This window comes from Engraulis encrasicolus, chromosome 20 (genome assembly GCF_034702125.1).
Source record: "Engraulis encrasicolus isolate BLACKSEA-1 chromosome 20, IST_EnEncr_1.0, whole genome shotgun sequence".
NCBI classification, from domain to species: Eukaryota; Metazoa; Chordata; class Actinopteri; order Clupeiformes; family Engraulidae; genus Engraulis; species Engraulis encrasicolus.
Genome location: NC_085876.1, coordinates 5239672 through 5250702, shown reverse-complemented (window position 1 = coordinate 5250702; position 11031 = coordinate 5239672).

Genomic DNA, 11031 nt, shown 5'->3' with positions numbered 1-11031 from the left:
CCTGTGCTGTCTGGTTATTGCATCAGGATTCCCTTTGCTTTTGGTGGTTCTGCTGTAGGGGTGCAATAGCCAGTCTTAAGCGGGGGTTACAACTTGGCGTAGTCTGCAGAGATTTTCTTTATTTTTTTCTGTTACTTTTCTTTTTGTTTTGTACCAATAGGTTGGTCATAAAGGATAGGGCTGAGTGTGTGTGTGTGTGTGTTTGTGTGTAAAGAACAGCAGCTGGCAACAGGATGTCAAGCGGCGAGGAAGCCGAGATGGAGTTACAGCAGCTACGGGAACAAGTGAACCGGCTTCAAGTTGAGAACCAGAGACTTTCTAACACTCAAAATGGAGGTACTAGTGATGCCAATGCTGCTCAATCTGTACGACGAGAGCAGGCCATCTACCTGCCCAGGGAAAGGCGGTGCCCTAAATTCTCTGGGTCTATGGGAACAGGGTCATTATGTGTTGAAGAATGGGTTGAAGAAGCACAGAGTTGTATTCGCTCAAGACACATGTCGGAGTTAGAGAAGGCCTTGTTCTTATATGATCATTTAGAGGGCGAAGCCCGCAATGAAATCAAATACCGACCTACAACGATCAGAGAAAACCCTACAGAAATTATTAAGGTTCTAAAGGAAGTGTATGGATGTTCGAAATCGTATGTGTTTTGGCAGCAGCGATTCTTTGATCGGAAGCAGCAAGAAAGTGAGTCACTATTCGAGTTCTCGCATGCATTAATGGAGCTTATGGAAAAAGTTAAACAGTCCAAGAGTGGTGCAATTGCTAACCCAGACATAGTGTTGAGAGATCAATTTTGTGAAAATGTCCATGATCATACATTACGGCGGGAACTAAAGAGGCGGGTGCGGGCTGAAGCAGAATTGACCCTTTTGGATGTACGAGGGGAGGCAATCAGGTGGGTGGAGGAGGGCAACTCTGGTCGTGAAAAGAAAACCCATGTTCCGTCACGGGCAAGTGAAGCGCAGTACGCGTCTCAGTGTGAGGCTACTGTAGCCCAAACATCTGATTTGGCAGAACTGAAGAATATAGTTCTCAAACAACAATCCCAGTTAGATACGCTGATTAAACACCTTGGCCAACCCTCCAACAAAACCCCTGTTGGTCAGTCATATCGAGGGGGGCGCTTTAAAGCGCGCTCCAGACGGCCAGCCTATTTGCTTCCGATGTGGAAAGCCAGGTCACATTGCTCGATTTTGCCCGTCAGCTCCCGCGCTAAGCAATTCTATGTCTGCCCCCCGTGCTCCTTCGGAAAATTCTGCTAGCCAGCCGCCTACCCAAGTTCATGCCTCCACTAGCCAGTCGGGAAACTAGACACCCCCAGTGTGCAGAGCCACACACTGGGAGGGCGTGACTCTGGCTCTGCATGTCCTTCGTCTTTCAATCAATTAGTGGGAAATTGTCCGGTGTTAAGTGTAACTATGGGGGGTGTACAAGTTCCCTGCCTTGTTGATACAGGATCAATGGTGACAACGATAACAGAAAGCTTTTTTAAGCAACATTTTTCTCATTTGCAAAAGAGAGAGTGTAATTGGTTGAGTCTCAGAGCAGCTAATGGGTTAGATATACCTTACACTGGTTATATTGAGATGGATGTAGTAGTCTTGGGGCAACGCATACCTGGGAGGGGAATATTGGTGGTAAGGGACCCTGAAGAGTTGACCCTCCGAGACCGTAAGAAGGTAACACCTGGCATTCTAGGTATGAACATACTCGGGGAGTGTTATGATATTCTTTTTGAACAGCATGGTCCTCAGCTTTTCCATTCCCCTCCGGTTGAATTGGCGGCCCCGGCAGCCCTGCGTGCTTTGAAGCAGTGCGAGAAGATCCAGGCCGTTATGAACGCCCCCAAGCCACACAAGGTCAAAATCGGAGGGAAATCCTCTATCTGCATTGGGGCAGGTGCTCTGTACATGGTCCCCGTGACCTGCCCCCAGATCGAGTCCGCAGAGTTCCTGTTGGAGCCTTTGGGCTTTGAAGATGGGCAGCTGCCTGAAGGCCTCCTGGTGTCCCCCGCCCTTCTTACTGCCAAGAAAGGTCGCTTATATGCCCCCATCGTCAACGTCAGCTGCATGGAGGTATGGCTTCCCCCACGCCAAGTCATCGGCACTGTAGAACCGGTAACAGTTTTGTCAACCGGAGCCACACCTTTTGCAGTGGATCACAGCATAGAGGAGGACTGTGTGTACATCTCTACTCAACAAGTAGTCACAGGTTCCAGTGCTCCTGACTTACCATTTCCTGACTTTGAGAAACTGACAGAACCGCAAGTCTCACAAGCGAAGACCCTTTTTGCTCAGTACAAGGACATTTTCTCCCGAGGTGATGGCGACCTGGGCTGCACTTCCTTGATTACCCACGAAATTCCATTGTTGGATGAGGCACCTGTCCGCCAGCCTTATCGACGAATACCGCCCTCTCAGTATGAGACTGTAAAGGCACACATCCAACAACTTTTGGATAGCCAGGTTATCAGAGAAAGCAGTAGCCCTTATTCCTCCCCAATAGTCCTTGTCACTAAGAAAGATGGAAGTCTTCGCCTCTGTGTGGATTATCGGCAACTCAATGCGAAGACCCGGCGTGACGCATACCCACTGCCTAGAATTGAAGAGTCATTAGATGCTTTGTCTGGGGCAAAATGGTTCTCTACTTTGGACCTGGCAAGCGGTTATAATCAAGTCCCAGTGGCAGAGGGTGACAAAGCCAAGACGGCCTTTTGCACTCCATTCGGGCTGTTTGAGTTTAACCGCATGCCGTTTGGACTCTGCAATGCCCCTGGGACATTTCAGCGGCTAATGGAACGAATGTTCGGGGACTGCCGCTACCAGTCCGTTCTTCTGTTTTTGGACGACGTCATCGTCTATTCCACCACGATACAACAGCATCTTGAGCGATTAGGGGAAGTGTTCTCCAGACTGCAAAAGCAAGGTCTCAAAGTCAAGTTGTCAAAATGTAGTTTCTTTCAACACCAAGTAAACTACTTAGGCCACGTCGTCTCGTCGGAGGGGGTGTCGACGGATCCAAAGAAGATTGAGGTGGTGAAGGACTGGAAGCGTCCAGGGCATTTAGCTGAACTGCGGTCCTTTTTAGGCTTTGCAAGCTACTATCGAAGATTTGTGCAAGGATTTTCAAAGCTTGCTGCCCCATTGCACCATCTTGTAGGCAAGCTTAGTGGACCACGGCGAAAGGGAAAAACCCCTCCAGTCCCACTTGCGGCAGCCTGGAACGAGGACTGCGAACAGTCGTTTTGCTCCTTAAAAGAAAAGCTCACCTCTGCACCTGTACTAGCTTACGCAGATTTTAAAAAGCCCTTTATCTTAGAAGTTGATGCTAGTCATGGGGGGTTGGGCGCTATCCTGTCTCAAGAACATGAAGGGAGAGTTCGGCCAGTAGCCTATGCCAGTAGGGGGTTGAGACCAACTGAGAAAAACATGGAGAACTACAGCTCGATGAAGCTCGAGTTGCTAGCAGTGAAATGGGCAGTTACGGAAAAGTTTCGTGAGTATCTGCTTGGGAACCATTTTACTATTCTTACCGATAACAACCCCTTAAGCCACCTTCAGACAGCCAAGTTAGGGGCAACGGAGCAACGGTGGGCTTCGCAATTGGCGTCCTTCAACTTTACGATCAAATACCGCCCCGGGAGAAGCAACCAGAATGCGGACGCGCTATCCCGGCAATACCTGGAACGCTTTGCCTGGGGCACGGAGGTCCCAACGTTGCCATTAGCCAGTTCTAGTCAGCTACCTGCCTCCGAAGCTCGATGTGCTGAGGTGGTCGCCTTCCCAGAACGGACCGTGCAGGATATAGGCATGCTGCAGGAGAATGATCCAGTCATTGGGCCAGTGCTCAAATATCACAGAGAGGGGCGGCGTCCCAGGAAGGAGGAAAGAGGCATGCTGTCTGGCTTGAGCAAAAAGCTACTTCGTCAGTGGGACCGCTTAGTGGAGCAGGAAGGTCGGCTGTACCGGCTGGTCTGCGAATCGGGGGGAGGGCCCGAGATATACCAGCTAGTGCTCCCACAGTGCCTCAAGGACGAAGTCCTCCGCAGCGTCCATGATGACCACGGGCACCCGGGTGCTGAGCGAACTCTTGAGCTGTTGCGTAGCCGGTGTTTCTGGCCAAGCATGACCCGGGATGCAGAGGACTGGTGTGTCAAATGTCACAGATGCATATTAGGTAAAGCAGCCCGGCCTAAAGTCCGTCCCTACTGGGGCACCATGCAAGCCAGTCAACCCAACGAGATACTGGCCATTGACTTCACAGTGTTAGAACCAGCCAGTGATGGTAGGGAGAATGTTTTGGTCCTTACTGACATATTCACCAAGTACTCTCAAGCAATTCCCACAAAGGACCAAAAGGCAAACACTGTGGCCCGTGCTTTAATTCAGCAATGGTTCTACCGATTTGGCCCACCTGCACGCTTGCATTCCGATCAGGGGAGAAATTTTGAGAGTAGATTAGTACAGCAGCTTTGTCAGATGTATGGTATCCAGAAGAGTAGAACTACACCGTACCATCCACAAGGGAATGGGCAGTGTGAACGGTTTAACCGTACACTCCACGACCTGTTGCGCACGTTACCCTTGGATGAAAAGCGACACTGGCCGCACCACCTGCCTCAGCTGACATTCGCATACAATACTACCCCCCATCCAACCACCGGGCACACGCCGTATTACCTTATGTTTGGACACCACCCCAGGTTGCCCATTGATTTCCTATTGGGTGACAATGGGACTGCCCCAGGAACTGTTCAGGATGCTGAGCCTCTGGAGGAATGGATTGCAAGACACCGGCAGAGTGCCCAGATGACTTGGCAGCATGTCAAACAAAGAGCAGAGGAGGTGGCACGCAGAAGGAATCAGAAGCACAACGACCAGGCAAATGATGCAGGGTTGGAAGAGGGACAGCTCGTATATATGCGGAACCATGTGCAGGGGCGGAACAAAATACAAGATCACTGGAGCCCCCAAGTCTTTCAAGTGGTACGTGCCCCTTCTGCAACAGGGGTGGTGTACACACTGGCCCCATTGGGACAAGAAGGACCGCTGCGACAGGTCCACAGGTCAGAGTTGAGAGCAGTCCCTGAAGGAGTACGACCAGAGACCGAGAGAATGCCTGCAGTACAGAGGAGGGTCCACAGCAGTGGTCGAAGTCCTGCAAGTGACCCTATCAGCCCTGAGAAAATAGAACCTGAAGGTGTGGTGATGGTCTACCATGAAGAACCTCAGTCAGAACTAGAGCCACCCGGGACTCCTAGTGGGGATGACGATGCATTGTCAGAGGGAGAGTCTCTGCCACTGAGACGCTCCACGAGGACTACAGCGGGCCAGCATCCAAATCCGTTCCGACTACCTCGGGGGCTTGCTGTCACTGGAGAGGGAGGAAGCCACTCACACGGCGAAGATTAGAGTAAAGTGCTATCGTCGGGCCGCCGATTCAGTTGGAGGGGGTGGATTGTAAGCTGGGGATATGTGCCTATTTTCTTTTATGTTAGTGCACATCTTTTCTTTATTACTATCATCACTACTTGGTATACTTCTCACTTATTCCAGTTTACTTCCCCCTTCGTAGATAATTGAATGGGTGGGCGGGCGCAAATACGTCAGGTGTAAGTCTGTTGGGAACAGGCATTAGTATAGGCACCTGGGGTCCTGGCACCGGTTGTCTTCCTGTTGCTAGCTCGGCGTTTGCTTGGGTCGAGTGCATGAGTGTTGTGGCCACTATCGAGGTATGTTAGCGACCTCCGTTTTGACTTAAAATCATATGTAGGCTTTCACTTTGAGTAATGTGTGTCCTATGTCTTTGACTAGTGGCTTGCTGTGTAGCGCTACCGCGCAGCTCTTGTAAAGAGGTCCGGGGGTGTGCTGGCTTCTAACTGAGCAGGTATGCGTTTTGTACATTGAAGCATCTCAGTGTGTGACTAAAGATATGTCGCTAGCCTTTGGATAATGTATACTACTTTGTGTCCTTTGCCAGCCACCTGCTGTGTAACGTGGTTATCCCAGCCACCTGCTGTATGCCGTGTTTACCCTTGCGCTGGTTTGGGGGGCTGGTCTAGGAAGCCCTAGCTACAGTAGGCTACTTCAGCAATCCAGGTATGCACATCGGCCGCATACTGTAGCCAAGTGTACCAACCAATGGTCCTTTAATATTGGTACTTGCTTTTAGTAATGTATGCCATTCTGTGTTCTTGGTCAGTCACCTGTTGTGTTGCGGGTTCACCCAGTCACCTGGCCTATCGTGAACGAGTTATCCTGGCATCGGAACGATCTGTGAAACTCTAGCTGCAGTAATAGGTAGGTTTGGGTGCAACCCGTCTTTTGATGTCTGTCCATTCGGTAGTAATGAATCACTTTTGTGTGGAGACTTAAGTATTCGTTTGTCATGATCAGAATGTAACACATGGCAAGTGTTAAAGTCCTTTTACTATGAGGGGCACAGAATTGTGGTCAATGGGGTATGTTTCATTTATGTGTGTTTTTCTTTTGTTTCAGTTGTGTACAGCGCCACGGTGCGACTACATTATTTGCTGGCTGCTGTTCTTTGGGTGTGTGTGTGTGTGCGTGCGTGAAAGGTTTGTTGCTTTAGTGGTGCATAGGGGTTATTGTTTTTTTTTGTTTCTCCCTCCAACCTGGGCTGGAGAAATAAGATGTTGCAACTGTGAGCCTCAGGTTGGAGGGATTTCTTTTCTTTATTCCTTTTGTTTGTTTTTTTTGTCTTTGTGTGTCCCGTCCCCCCCACCTCTTACTTCTGGCGTGGGCCGGGCGGTCAATCCAAAGCGTACGGCCTCCATAGAGTGTGTGCATCACCTGGTAGTGATTAGATAGTGACACGTTGTGTACATTCACTAGTGTGATCCATGAGGTTTATTTGTACACGTTTGAGGCTCTGAGAGCTATGTGTTGTAGTGGTTATACATTTCTCGTGTGGCATGAAATGCATTGTAGTGGTTATACATTTCACGAGTGATATGAAATGCATTGTAGTGGTTATACATTTCACGAGTGATATTGAGGCCAACGCTTTGGTGCCGCCGCCCAGGTTTAGTTAGAGTCCCTTGTCTGTGTAAGTGTTATTTATGACCAACCTCTGTGGTATTTTTAAACATGTTAAATAAAGATTTGTATTTTTATATTTCCTTCTAAACACCTGTGCTGTCTGGTTATTGCATCAGGATTCCCTTTGCTTTTGGTGGTTCTGCTGTAGGGGTGCAATAGCCAGTCTTAAGCGGGGGTTACAGTTACAATAGCACAGAACCTCATATCACTGAGTAGTACTCCCTGCACACGTACTGTAAATGTAGAGAGTAGGACCAACTGTGGCATTCATACAGTTACATAACAGCCATGTTACACATACTGTAACAGCACATGGGGCAGTTATGGCGTAGTGGTTCAGGAGATGGACATCAGATCAGGGGGTTGCAGGATGAAATCCCACCTGTATACTGACTTGTGCATAAAACTGTATACTGTATACTACATACCACTTTAGAAAGAAAAAATGCATACACAAAGAAGATGTAGGCCTACTTACTTACCTGCTACTTAGGTACACCTTGCTGGGCTGGTACTGGGCTGGGTACTGGGCTGTAGCCTACCCCTTTTGCCATAAGAAGCCATTTAACTGCCTGCAACAATGCTCAAGTAGACTGGGGCATTGTAATGATGCTTGATTGGTACAAAGGGGCCCAACGTGTGCCAAGAAATCATCCCCTGCTGAAATTATATTTGTGTCTTCTGAATGGTCAGTATACAGTCCTCACCAGTAGTATTTGGGTGCACAATGCCAATCACAGCTTCCAAACAAGTGTTGCATTCATCAATGAGCTTTTTGCACTTTTCTGATGGTATTGTCCCTCACTCTTCCTTTGCAATATGTTCAACTTCTTCATGATCTTCAAGTGTTATATCACAGAGAGTTTTTACATTTTGCTATAAATCATGACACCTCTGATACAGTCTAGGTCTTCAATACCAGATTCAACAAAGCCGTGCTGCCTGTTCAAACTACTACCCAAGACCCAAGTTGGCCTTTAGGTTTGTAGATGATAGACCTGCTGGTTTTCCTGCAAGAGGGCCTGTCTGGGAACACCAGATGTGTCATTATTGACTAAACAAAATCACTAAATGAAGAGCATCTCAAAAGGACTAGGCATGGACCGTTGCTAGATAGGGCACCAGGCTGCCGCCTCTCTCTCTCTCGCCAATCCTTTCCTGTCACAAAATGAGCCATAAAAAAACCCAAAAAAGAGGCTTAGGCCTCTAGAGGACATCTAATTGAAAGTAACAAGGAACAATTTTTCTTCAAATTACATTTTAAGTTCAGTACTTTATTGAACTACTTTACCTTTACTTGAGCAGATTTTGGATGAGTACATCACTTTTACTTACCCCTCGAGTAAGATTTAAGAAAGATAGGCCTACGCTCACTTGAGTACAACTTCAACTCTTTTCCCATCTCTGCTGCTAAGCACATGTAAAATTAAGATACATGTAGGTCTGACATGACGAACATTTTAAAGTCATATTTAACATGACACAATATGTCTACTAAAGTTGACATGATGTGTTTAAAGGCCTATTGTATTTCTCACACATTTGCTATGATTTTGGTTGGAAGACTAACATCAAATGGGCCATTATCACATATGTAGCAGATGTATATAACCTCTTGATGTATTGCATCACAACACTGATATTAGGACAAGTAGTCAGGATTCACGGATCATAACACAATGGAATCACTGAGAAACTGTATCATAGATGCTGGTTGGTAAGGAAAATCCTTTACCTGCGTTGCTAGGCAAATAGGTACAGCAAATATATCATAATATCCCATATACTGCAAACTCCAAGCTTTAATATGTTGTATAATGAGCTATGATAACCAATTGCAGAATGGCCCTAGAAGCGTTGCCAGTTTACCACTACATGGAACTGATAGAGTAGTGTGGGGTCATGTACAATGCGGTGTAAAAAAGAAAAGTGAAGTGGGAGTCAGTTATATTGCGGTTACCACTGAAATTCATCTTCAAGGTTGAAACGTCTTGAGGTATTTTGGACATATAATTAAGTTTCAGTCATGACAACAAATTGGCAACCGTTGCTATGCAAATAGGTTGCTATGCAAATGGGTACACCAAATACATGGTCATATCTGTATACTATACAATCCAAGCTTTCATATGATATACAGCGCCGCTGACAGCCTTGGCTGGGCCCGGGACAAAGACATCTGAAAGGCGCCCAAATTCAATACATACAATGTAATGAGGATCCAATTCTGCCCCCCCTCTCTCCCTGGGCCCGGGACAAGACATCCCTTTGTCCCCCCCCTGTCGGCTTCCCTGATGATATATAACAAGCCTATGATAACCAACTGCAGACTGTCTCAAAAAGGCCTTGCCTCCTGACTATACGAGACATTAGCACACAAAAAAACAGCAACAAAAAAGTGGCATGCCTCATACAAGACTGAAAATCACCCCCTAAACATGGGATAACATAGTGAAAGGATACATTTTCAGATTCCTGATACTCAAGACAGTATTTTAGAGTTTAAAATAGGTCTCTCTGATGCTCCCTGATGCCACAGTATGAAAAGACAAGAGATGATATCGGCGAAAATGGAAAAAAAATGTGTCTGAGTAAATGTTTGAAGAGCTGCAGGGAGGGCTATACTTAACCAAAATGTTCTCGAAAGGTGTCGGATGAAAGCTCAGAGTCTCCCCTTCGCAACTACACCACACATAACATAATTAAGCATCCCTATATGTCTTAAACAAGGGCCAGTAGACAGACAGGCACCCATCTTAAAAACCTTTATTTTTGATGGGGGCGTGTTATTTTGACGGCTGATAACCCTAACTTGGCTGTACTTCCAGAAGGGTTATCATACAAAAATGTTAACTTCAGACATGTATCTTTTCAAAAAATATAAGCAACCTTTGCCCCTCTGAGTGGTACCGACATCTCACCTGGCCCGTGGACTATTATGGTTGAGTCATGCAAACTCCTTATGAGGTAATTAACACCTCCAGTTGGTAAGATGTTATTCTGTGTTCCTTTCTGAATCCTTGGATCCACCATCACTGTGGTCTTGGGGGTAATTTTAGTGTGATAGCACTATTAGAAATGTTCACCACTAAGTTACATCATGCTTTCTCCATTTTATTTATTTGTGGATAATGGCTCTGATCATGGTTTGCAGATGACCCAATGATTTAGAAATGGCTTTGTAACCCTTTGCAGTCTGAGATGTCAATTATGTTCATTATAATCTGTTCCTGAATGTTGATGGATCACAGTGTGATGTCATGGGTTCAATGCACTATCTAGCAGGTCTCTAAATTAACACCAGCCAACTGGCCAAATGCTGGAGAAATTTCAGTTTGGCTGGTAGACAGTGTTGGGCAGTAATGCATTACAAAAGTAGGCTAATTAATTACTGTAATTACTTTTTTGCTGTACTGCAGTTATGTGAGGACCCACAATATGTATTCTTTGGCATAGTTCTGTTGTTTAGGTAGTTTTATTTCACAGATTCAGTTACATTTGTTATAATAAATAAAACTTGTTATTAAGCTGAGATTTTTGCTGTGGCTCAACTTACCCCGTGCCTGGGGTAAGTTGAGCCACCTGAACATTTTTTTTAATTTTTTTTTTTAAGGGAATATTACTTTAGCCATGAAATTGTATCAAATATTTTTTGCTCTAATAGTGACAAGACACTTTGAAATTTGGTATGATGGTTCCTTCACTTCTTTCTGGATGATATAATCGGACTGGCAGAGTTCCTGCCCTTCTTTTTTCCCACTTCAAGCACTGATAAAAAGGGAACTCAAACTATATCATGGGGGTGCTGTAAATACAGTGTTTCCCAACCTTTTTTTGTCCTGGGTACCCCATAAGCCATGTTGTCATATGAAGAGTACTCCCCTCACGCATGCTCTATTCTGCTATCCCAAAGTACACCATGTATTTGTTATAACCTTTCTCCACGTACTCCCTGAGGTGTGCT